Source organism: Malania oleifera, chromosome 7 (assembly GCF_029873635.1).
Source record: "Malania oleifera isolate guangnan ecotype guangnan chromosome 7, ASM2987363v1, whole genome shotgun sequence".
Taxonomy (NCBI): domain Eukaryota; kingdom Viridiplantae; phylum Streptophyta; class Magnoliopsida; order Santalales; family Ximeniaceae; genus Malania; species Malania oleifera.
The window spans coordinates 12,568,715-12,580,791 of NC_080423.1; the positions used below are offsets into that span (position 1 = coordinate 12,568,715).

Genomic DNA, 12,077 nt, shown 5'->3' on the forward strand with positions numbered 1-12,077 from the left:
ATGGGTTGAGGGCTATGATGCAAAAATAATAGTTAAAAATATTGTGACTAGGGTGGCACTTTTGGCTGTGGACCGCGTCATGATGTTGATGGGTGACACGTGGCAGGATCTAAGGGTCGAGGTGCAAAGGGCGAGTAGGAGCTTAATTATTGAGAAAAGCTGGCTAGTGGGTTGTCGGTTTGTGAGTTGGGTTTTGGGTTTTGAATGGGTAGAGGGAAACATTGCAACGTTACCACACGCTCCCTCTTCACAAGCTGCTCCTAGGCCTAGGGTTTCAAGGAAAGCAAGCTGTTCATCATCAAGAACAGCTCCAAGTTGGGTTCCTAAAGGCTTTGTTTTTTTTCTCTTTTTTATTTTATTTTATTAATTGAGTAAATAAATTTAAATGTAATTTTTTTTTTATTCATTGAACAAATGCACATGTCCAAAGTTTAATTTCATTGAACTTGTAAACAAATGAATACGAAAATTTTAAATGAACTCGTATTATGTTTGGTTAAGAAACTTTAATGTTATTTCAAAAGGAAAAATGTAATACAAAATTATACTAAAATTTAAAAAGCATAAAAATATGAATCGAGCATCAAAATATGTCTAAAAAATAATTCGAGTTGCTAAACTATGCATGTCTGTTCATGTATGTCTATTTATAATTTTTTTAGACAATAGTAGAGCTTACTTAATTGTAAAAATAAAAATAAAAAAAAATAATACATTTCCTTTTCTTTTTTAAATTTTTAAATAATTACAAAAAAAAATTATCATATTTTTTTTTGTTTTCAAACATTTGCAGGATAAAGATGGAAAATAATAAGAAAAAGGTTTATCCTTCTTCACTAGTGAAAAATGAATTTATTTTTTATTTTATAATTTTTAAATAATTATAAAAATTTTACCTTGTTTTTAAATTTTCTAAATTTGCGCAAGAAATTTGGAGATTATTTTTTTTTTTTTTATAAAAAAACTTCTAATAAAAAATTAAAATGAAAAACGATTTTGTAATTTTTTGAAAGTTTATAATTAAAAAATGAAAACAATGTCTGAAAAAATCCTTTTTTTTCATTTCTTTAATATAAAACTTGAAAAACTATATAGTTAATTTGCATTTTAATATTTTAAAAAATAAGAAATAAAAACTATTTTCTGCAACCAAGGGCCCGTAATACTTACTTTAATGTGTATGAGTGAAAATTTGTTTAATATATATCTATGCACATAATGTATTAAATAATTTTTGAAAATTCTAAAATAATGCAAAAAAAAAAAAAGGTATCTTCAAAATAACCTCATAAGATTTTTTTCCTTGTAACATTGTAATTTAATATTGTAAATTTTGAATAAATTATTTGCACTTAATTTGTCAAATAAACTCCTTTTAAAGACCTTGGCGTGATAAGTGGAGCTTTTGATTTTATCTTTCAGGACTTAGAAGAAATTATTTGTAAAATAAATTTAACAAGTTCAAGCTCGTTCAATAATAAAAAATTCACGGAGTCAGCGGAGATCATGGATGATAATGGAAATGTGTCCCCGGAGTCGAGTTGGCTGAACGTCCAATTGATGCGCAGAAGTTGTGTCCGTGTCCGGACTCTATCCTGATCAGGGAGACCTGTGGGCAAAGATTGCTGATCCGTAGGTTTGGTGCCGCATCAAGGGGTTTGAAGGACTCGTTAATAGCTGGAGTTCCTATGTAATAATAATAATAATAATAATAATAATAATAATAATAATAATAATAATAAATTATAATGAAACAGTTTCGACGTTGTTCAGTCTAAAGTTTATTATTTGTCACAATGACATTATCAAAATTTTCATGAGTGACATAATCTTTAATAATAACAATGAACGTTTTCTTATTTACTAATCAAGTGACTAAAATCCCTTTCAAATAGAAAAAATTTCAATAGAAAAAGGACACATATCTTGCAAAAGAAAATTTCAAATTTGACAGTGATAGTCTAGCGCAAGTGTTCCTAGGGAACATGGGTATTGAGAAAACTAAACTAAATGGGTCTAAAAAAAAATAAAGAGAAAAGCATGACTAATGAGCCCCATCATGTGAAGCTTGAAAATGAGTCTGCCAATTGCAATTCCGCTCATAAAATTTGTGAGTTTCAATATAGATTGGGGTTTATTTATGGATGAACAAATTTTATTTGCTCAAACAAAATCGAGTTATAATGTAATTCTCATACGATCGTTTAATAATTAGGATTAATATAGGGGCGATCGACGACTCAAATATTTTGTGTTTAATTTTTGTGACTTTGAATTTATATTTATGTGGGCAGTTGTGGCAAGGGTTCGCTATATAGATTGTCTTGAAAACAATCAAATCAGTTCACAACCAAACTCTTCCCCTCCCTTCCTCCCTCTATGCACACATTATTCTCTAATGTCATGTTTGAAGTATAGATTTTGATCCTTAGATTTGAATTTAAATAGATCTGAACATATTTTAATACAATATTATAATATATCTTATCTAAATCCAATACAAATCTAAATTTAAGGTATTTCCAAACATAGTGATATAGCCTGAAAAAAAACTCACAATCGAACTTGGCATTAACTTATATTAGACTAGAAAATGAAAAGACATTAAAGGATCAATAGAAAAGAGGTAGCGCCCATTAATTAAGGACATGTTTGGTATCACTGTTATATTCTGTCTTTTGTTTTTGTTTATCTACAGTGAAGAAACAGATTATAAAAACGTGCTTGTTTATATTTTTAGTTTTCAGTTTCCATTATTGGTTTTCAACTATTTGCTAAAAAATTAAAAATTAGATTTTATTATTTTCAGTTGTTTTGGTAATCTATTACTAGAAATTTTAATATCTTGAAATAGTTTTTGGATTAAATTATTCATTTTATACAATTTTTAATTAAAATCAAAATTAAATGATCTTATGAATTTGAATATAATAAAAGGAAAAATATGCATAAATTTTAAAAATATTAAATAATGCAACAAAAAAAATTTAATATTTTTGAATTTATATTTATGTGGACATTTGTGGCAAGGGTTCACCATTTAAATTGTCTTGAAAACAATCCGATCAGTTCCGACCAAACTCTACTTCCCCCCTCCCTCATTATACACACATTATTCTCTACTCTCTTGTTTGGAGCATAGATTTCACATATTAGATTTGTATCAGAACAAATCTGTAGATATTTTAATATAATTTTATATTACATCTTAACCAAACCCAACACAAATCTAAATTTAAGATATCTCCAAATATAATGATATAACCTAAAAAAAGAGACTCCAACATTAAACTTGACGTTAACTTATATAAGACCAGAAAAGAAAGACACTAAAGGATCAATAGAAAAAAGGTAGCATCTGTTAAATAAAAAATAAGGGGATACACACTAATCTTTACTTTCTAATAACATATGCATAACCAAAATAATAAATACCCATTAATAGAAAAATCAATAAGAAGGTATCTCAAATGCCTATAAAAAGGACACCTAAAGAAGGTAAGACATCTCATTCTCATTCTCTCCTTCATTATTATGATTATATAATCTTTTTAAATTCTCTTACTTAGGCATCACAATGATCCTGTAAAGTACATCTCGGGTCCTCTAAGTCATTTGAACCCAATTTTTTTTTTTTATTTAATAATCAGCACATAACTGTATCCAATAAAAAAAAATCTAAGATAAAATATCACAAAACAAAAGTCGCCATAGTAATAGTCATTTTCTTACTGATTCTTTTTTTTTTTTACAAATTTGAAGTTACGACCCTCCCACTCTCAAATTTGACTTATGAAGTTACATTCAAATTTCAAAAAGTTTCAGAAGAAAATGGGAAAAACTTAAAAAGAAATTAATTTTTCATAGATATATGGTTTAAAAACTAAAAATGTGTTCAATTATGATTAAAGTTTTTTTTAAAAAATCAAAAATCGATATGCTCTATGAGCATGGGTACTATGTACGCATGTGTTCACTCCATCCCTAAACTTATTATTTAGGGAGATAACAAGTAAACTAAAAAGACAATTTTCTAATTGTGTATAATATTAATTTACTCATTTATTCATTAATTTTAATTTTTATTAAAATTAGAATAATAAACCCATATGAGAGAGAGAGAGAGAGAGAGAGAGAGAGAGAGAGAGAGAGAACAACTGTAGACAACCATAGAAACATCATGAATGATGATAATGGCGCAGTGGGGACGAAGGGAGCCGGGGAGGGCGCCCCACTCCCACCTGGAAAGGCTTCCATCTCTCTCCTGCCGAAGCTCCTCTCTCTCTCTCCTCCCTAAGCTCCTCTCTCTCTCTCTCTCTCTCTCTCTCTCTCTCCTCCCTAAGCTCCTCTCTCTCTCTCTCTCTCTCTCTCTCTCTCTCTCTCTTCCTATCATGTACCTAGCACCATGGTCACATGCATGGCGAATTGAGACGCTTAACTTATCTATCATGCGTATCAAAACCTTTTTTATTTGCTTAAAAACTTTATCATGTTTTTATAAGAATGTAAATTTGAGGTTTTAGATTTTAATTTGAATAAATTTATATAAATTAACATTATTATTGTGAAGAATCGAATTGCTTTTGCTACTCTCGATTATGACCATCTCAGAAGAATTAAATAAGAATGACTTGAAGGACCTAGAGCATACTCACATATCGGGACTTCCAAACCATTCTTATTTAATTCCTTTCACGTGGTTGCAGTTAAAGGATAGTTTAACAAAAGTCGTATGATTCTTGACACTTGACAACAACAAATATAATTTTATGTTATATTTTATTCAAATTTAATACAAATTCAAATCAATAATCTCTCCAAATATAGTATTATTTTGTCCAGTATCATAGAATAACATATATAAAAGATTAGTCACTTATATACATAGTTCGTTCAAGACTAAATAACTTAAACTTTTGAGTCAATATAGTGTTAACTTATGTATATCAATCAAAAGCAAAGAGTTTTTCCGATTCTAACGTACATAAATTATTGGCTCAATAATAATGACTTATCATATCATGTTTTAGATAATTAAATTCTTAAACTTTGAATGGTTTTCAACTATTTTCACTGAAGTAGAGAAAATTACTTAAAATTTACATATTTGTAGGGGTGGTAAAACGGGTCGAAACTCTGTGGGTGACCCGTAATCTGTTCGATTAATTTGGGTTCGGGTTTGGTAAAAGGTGACATATTTATAAACGGGTAAACCCAAACCTGATCTGTTTAATAAACATGTTACACGGATTTGAGTTGGGTACTTGTTAAGAGACCTATTTAACTTGATATATATATATATATATATTACATTAAAAAAATATTAATTAAAGAAATGTAATATTTTTTACATTTTATGTTTTTTTTGTTAAGATATTGATAAATAAAATAAAAGAAAGCTGTTTTTTTTTTTTAAAAAAAAAATGTCACTTTATATGAAAATATTTTTTAAAATTAAAATAAATAAATTATATTTTTCAACACATTCTTAACAGGTACCCGTTTATGACCTGTTTATTAAACGGACGAGTTTGAGTTTATATGTTAGTCAACCGTGGACGAGTTTGAGTTTATATGTTAGTCAACCGTTAGCAAACGAGTCAATTCGAACCTGTTTAACCCTTACTCATTTACGACCTGTCCAAATCCGACCCACTAATCCATTTTGCCACCTTCTACATATTTGATTGACTATTTAAACTACAACATAATTAGTAAACTTCAATATGAAAAATTAAAAAAAAAAAATGGGGGTAATTGTCACTTGATTGTGAGAGAAGAACAAAAAAAAAGATGAAATATCAATTGTATTTTTTGCAACGTTAATGACATTTCTTTTAATAAAAATGCCTGACGTCATAAATTTAAAAATGTTTGGTGCATTTTACCACAAAAAATATTATAATATATAGAAATGCTTACACTAATTCATTGGTCATATATTCATCAACACCATGCTTTTACCAAAAATAAATAGACCATTGATAAAGAATACATTTTAAAAACATGAGCATATGAAAGCATATGAAAAATCATTTGATACCAATTACTCATTATGACTTTTAAATCTGCTTTCGTAATTAAGTGATGCTTTAGTGCGCTTGAGGGCCGCCAATACTTTCACCTTCCCGAGTCGCATGTGCACAGGCACGTGCGGTAGGGAAATACCTTTTAAAAAAAATTCCAAATTTTTGCTAAAAGTAAAAGACCATACTTAAAAGTTGCTAATTCATATTAATTAGCTATTTTAAACGGAATGAAATATCACTTTTATAAACCCAAAATGCATAATAATCATGATTCTCCTTATAATGTAATTAGGAATTATGGTTCAACGATAGCAAGTGACTTTCGTGTGACTTAAAATTAATTAAAAAATTAGCATAATTAAGTTAATAACCTCAAGAGTGGCTCATTAGTAAACTTAAAGTTTGCTAATTAGCCTTGTGGTTCAAGTTTTAGGGCTATGAACTTTCTAATTAAACTTAAATCTTCGTATTTAAGTCAAAAAGGATGGAGAAGAACACTCATTGTCCTAGTAATTATTCGAATGCTTAAAAGATATTATACAACATTGTGTGTGTGTGTGTGTGTGTGTGTCTGTGTATCTATTTATTTATTTAAAATATAAGGAATGGTAAGATAATTTTAAATTTTTATTTATCTTTTAAATGAGCATTCTAGTGATTAAAATTTGAGACTTGATGCACCTAAAATTAGTAGACATGCTCATGAGGGGATATGGTTACAAAACCACCATTGAAACCTCACATAACCGCACTTGAGTTTTTCGTTAACCTCCCGATATAGTTACAAAACCACTATTGTTATTCTACATAACCGCCCTTAAGTTATCTACAACCCTCTAAACATAATAACACGCTTGTAAATGTTAGAATTCAAGATCCAATACAAAGAGAAAGAGAGAGTTGCCGCACAAGAGGCACACAAGATGCCTTTGCCTTTATGCTATTTATATATATATTGAATACAATTGAACTAATGAATAAACCTAACCCTAATAATGATATAAAGACTAAAGTTCTCCTTAACTAAAATATTAAAATATATATGATATTATTAAACATCCCACCTCAAACTCACAATGGCGCACCAAGAAGCATCGAGAGTTTGCCGAGTAGAAACTGGATGGTGGTTTTGTGCGGAGCTGGGAGTCATTTGCATGTGATTCCAGCGTCGGTGAGAAGACCAAAACATTCACAATTTGCCACCGGGTGTGATTTCAACAAATTTGTTGCAGAGAGTGTGGCAGAGTTGCAAGGAGAGTGCGGCTGTGGATGTGTCAGAGTTTCAAATAGTGCGACAACAGAGTTGCAGAAACTAACGAAGTTGCAGAGAGTGTGGAAGTTTCAGAGAGTTGTAGAGAGTTGCAGAGAGTGTAGAGTTGCAAAGAGTGTCGGAGTTGCAAAGAGTTGCAAAGAGTACAGGAGTTGCAAAAAGTTACAAAGAGTGTCAGAGTTGCAGAGAGTTACAGAGAGTGTCATTTTGTTTTCTTGTCTTTTTAATGAGTATTTTGTCCATTTTCAACACCAAAACCATACAACACACCAGCATATTTCTCAATTGATCCATCAAAGAAATTTTCTTTCAACTTCATGAATGCACAAGATGTGACAAGACTATCTGAACCAGCTTGATGGCAAGCACCAAACCTCTCCACTTCCAATAGCTCCGCGAGCGTGTTCAACCCATCGTGGAGGTTGTTGCAGAACCTCATTAGGTGCTTAACATCATAAAGTGTGGGGAAGTACATGTTGATCAAATTGAAAAACTCCACTATTGTTTCAGATAATTTTTGCAAGTAAGAAGATTGAGTAAGTACCCAAAATCATACCCACTATGAAATGTAACCCACTGGACATTATCACTCAACACAATCCTTAATGACATCAGGAGCTTACTGAACCGGTGAGCATCCCTTGTAAGAACCCAAACCGTGATAAATGAGTTTAAATAAATAAGAGAGGGGTAAATTTGGTATTTGAAAAGGCTTCGTTGACGAAGCCAAAGTTCATCGATGAAGGCCTTATATCTCTCGTCAACGAAGTTCGAAGGCTCATCGACGAGGAGAAGTCGAGGGGTTTCGAAAAACTGGAGATCCCAGACTCGTTGACGAGGTCTTGGTCTCGTCGACGAGAATACTATAGAGCCTCGTTGACGATGATGCAATTCGTCAACAAGAAGTGGTCGGGTCAAAGGGCTATAAATAGAAGTTTTCATTACTTCTCAACTAAGAAAACTAAATCCTATCTCTCTCTCTCTCTCTCTCTCTATAGAAACCTCCCTACTCTCTATCTCTCTACATTTCTTCGTTGTTCATCGCTAGAATCGTGAATCTGAAGTTACCACGAGGATTATGGAAGGATTCTCTACAAGTTCTACGGATCGGAATCCCATTTCGGAGATTTTTTAGTTTTGGCGTAAAATTGAGGTAAGGCTCGGTTTTCAATTTTGATCTGGTAGTTTAGTAGAGAACAGTGTTGTGAGTATCTTCTGTACTGTTGTTTGTAGGTTTTGGAACTTGGTTTTCTGTTTAGGGGCCTTGGAGTTTGGGAATCTCTCTCAGGGGAAAGGTAAGGGGAATTGTGTTTATATCGGTTATTTTTGAAATCAGACTTGGTAGAACTGTGGTTCATGATTTTATGTATGTTTTGGCTACTCATTTGGGGGGGATCTAATGGGGAAAACTATGAGTTTTTCATGATTACAATTTTGGGAAAAAGGGGGCGACGGGTTGCATCCCTGGTTTTGTTGAAAACCGAACGTATATGTTGATTTATACTGTGTTATAAGGATGGACGTGCCTTGACTTGTTTAAACTGTATGTATTTGGAAAACCATGATTTTAGATTACCAAATGGGTGTGGTTTGTTTGGTCATATGAGTATGCATGTGTGTGTGTGATTGGTTTAAATGCTAGTAGGAACGCAGTTCCGAATTATTCCAAGCACTGAGAGTGTCCGGCTTTGTATCTGAGGGCGTATGAAATCGCTGGCCATAGGTTGGCAGAGGTCCGGCTCTATATCCGATGTGTGAGCCTATTCCAGCAGATCAGGTCGAAGGGTGTGGATCCACCAATTTAGCACCAGTACGATGCCATAGGAGTCGGGGACTAGCCATATGCCAGTGGCGCCGTGTTACGTGGGTTGGCTACGGGCCAATGCCATATGTCGGGGGCTAGCTTCTGGCCGATGGGTGTGACGACACCGGGATTGCTGATCATGTGTGTGTGTGCGTGTATGCATTGTTGTGAAATTAGTACCAGAACTGCATTTAATTACGTGTATGTTGTATCATGATAATACTCAAATGCCACATACCGATATAACATGTGTTCTTCCTTATTGAGAGGTGTCTCACCTCTACTGTATGTACATTTTTACAGGACCTTCGAGTAACCAGAACTAGCGTCCTGGTGTAGGGAGTATAGTGGCCGGTGTACTGCGGTAGCACTTGGGTAAGTGCTAGGACTTGTATTTTGTGGGTTGCCATTTTGAGATGTTTTGGGCACCCAGTTGTACGTTATTTGATGGGACCTTGATTTTGTCCTTGTGTAGACTCTGGTATGGGTATGTGTATAGAATGACCGTATTTCCACTGCATATATTTTGTTGTGTTTGGATGTGTATAGGGTATCTGGGAACCCCACGGGGTCGGACCCTCATTTTGTTCTGTATCTTGAATGTTTTGTGTGATACAAGAACTAGTTAGTTTACATTTTCACCCTTGGGTCCCATTTTCGGGTTCGGGGAGTGACATCCCTTTTCACTTTTCTTCTTAAAATCAATGCTGCTCTGGCACAAAAGTTGAATGGAGTCATTAGCATAAACATCTTCATTAGGATTAAACTCACGAAAGTTGAATTGCCACACACAGTACTTATCAGTTCCACATGTAGGAAGGTTCCCTTTTTCATCATAAAATCTAAGAGCCAGCTAAATTAACTTCAAAAGATCAACATTGGCCTTCATGGTATGAAATACATAATTAGTACTGCTCTTAAAATTCCCTACTGGCTGAAGAATGATGTCTGGAAACTCTGTATCCATAGCTACGTAAGGGAAATCACCAACAATATTGCGAATCAATGCTAATTCTTCCTCTAGATTATCATTCCAAACTTCTCTTATGTGAATCAACCTGCTCTTTGACAAAGTTGACATTGTCCGTTGCACAAAAAAATACCTACAAAACCAGTAAAACAAGAACTGAATCTGAACCAAACCTAAGATGAACCAACCAAAAATCATTAAACAAGCACGACCCAGTTCTTCCAAAACTCTAAAAACCCTACAACTCAAAAAGCTAAAAACAAAAATCTAAGTTTCTGTAGCCTTCTGGGAATTCCTGAGAAGCTCTTGCGAGTTCTAGGTATCTTGGGAATTTTGGGTGTCAACAAACGAGCCTTTGTTAATAACAAAATATGGGTTTTTGCAGAGACCCAATCAAGAAATAGAAAGACGGTTGCATAGAAGGAAGAGGGGAAGGGCGATGGTGCGATAGTGCGACTCTGAGAATGGCGAACTGGGGTTCCGAGAACTCGGTTTCAGTGGCGGTCGTCTATGACAGAGCCGCGGTGATTGCCCAACATAAGAACAATGAACTAAGGTTCTAAGAACCCGATTTTAGAGACGACGCCGATGCAGAGAATGAGGAATTTGAGTCGGAAGCCATATATTGGATGCACTTAACTGATTTGAATAACAATATCCTTCGCCGTTCTCGGTGCGACTGTGCGGAGACCAAAAAGAGATGAGAGGGATTGCAAAACTTAGGTCATTCAAGCGATGACATTGACCATGTAGGCGACGACGCAGTGCTGGAGGTTGATTACAAAACTTAGGGTTTAGAATGCTCTGAGACCATGTTAGAATTAAAGATCCAATATAAAGAGAGAGAGAGAGAGAGAGTTGCCACACAAAAGTCACATAAGATGCCTTTTCCTTTAATGCTATATATATATATTGAATACAATTGACCTAATAAATAAATCTAACCCTAATAATGATACAAAGACTAAAGTGTCCCTTAACTAAAATATTACAGTATATATATATATATATATATGATATTACCTAATAGTAAATACAAAGTTGAAGGAGGTTGTGCCTCCATCACTATAAAAAGGGGATCCCAGGAAGAGGTAAGCATCTCATTCTCACTCACTTTTCACTTACTATTACAATATAAACCTCCAATTCCCTAACTTATTCATTGGAGTAATTCCTCGGAATACACTTGAGTCCTTCAAGTCATTCTTGTTTGATTTCTTTCAAGTGATCATGGTCGTGGTCAGAGGGCATTTAACAAAAGTCATACGATTCTTAGCAACAACAAGACTTATTTATTAAATACATCAAATTCAAATATAAATCTTGAAAATGATAAAAAGGGACATGAAATAAAAGATATATATATATATATAAAACATAGTGTATAGTTTTTAGTCCCACATCGAAATGTTGGGATAACCTTATTCTCTTGTATAGCTATATATATATATATACATCTCAAAGTTGTAAGCAAAGTACACCTTGTGATATTCACTTCCCCTTGTATAGTTCTCTCTCTTTTACTTTCTTCTTGGTTTTAGAGCAAGGTTGGGTTCCTTGTTTCCGGGTTCTCAATTGATCTATATGCTCTACGCTCACAACATATGTGGAGCTTGTACATCAGAAAGCTTTATTAGTAGTAGGTTGAGTCATATGCTCTATACTTGCCACTTTTAGTGGATCTTGTACATCAGAAAACTCAGTCTACTATTTTCCCAGTGACTCGGTCGACTTTTCCGGTGACTTTTCGGGGCCCTTTTTTGACGACTTCCATCGACTTTCCGAGTGCCTCCCGGTGACTTTAGAAAACTTTCTGGAGACTCCAGCATCTTCCGAGAACCTTTCCGATGATTTTCTCGGCATTTTTTTTTTTTTTTTTTGCGACTCTTTGGCATTTTTCTGACCACTCTTCCCATGACTTGCTTTGCTTTGTTGCGTTGATAATTTTGCAACCTATTCCTTTTCTTTACAATGGCTACCAAGGACGGTGATATTCCACGCCCT

General features: G+C 33.5%; 1 pseudogene; it reads right to left on the minus strand.

The window, feature by feature from the left end:
* Positions 1–7,522: 7,522 nt before the first annotated feature.
* Positions 7,523–10,403, minus strand: LOC131159999 (probable CCR4-associated factor 1 homolog 7; annotated as a pseudogene).
* Positions 10,404–12,077: the final 1,674 nt, after the last annotated feature.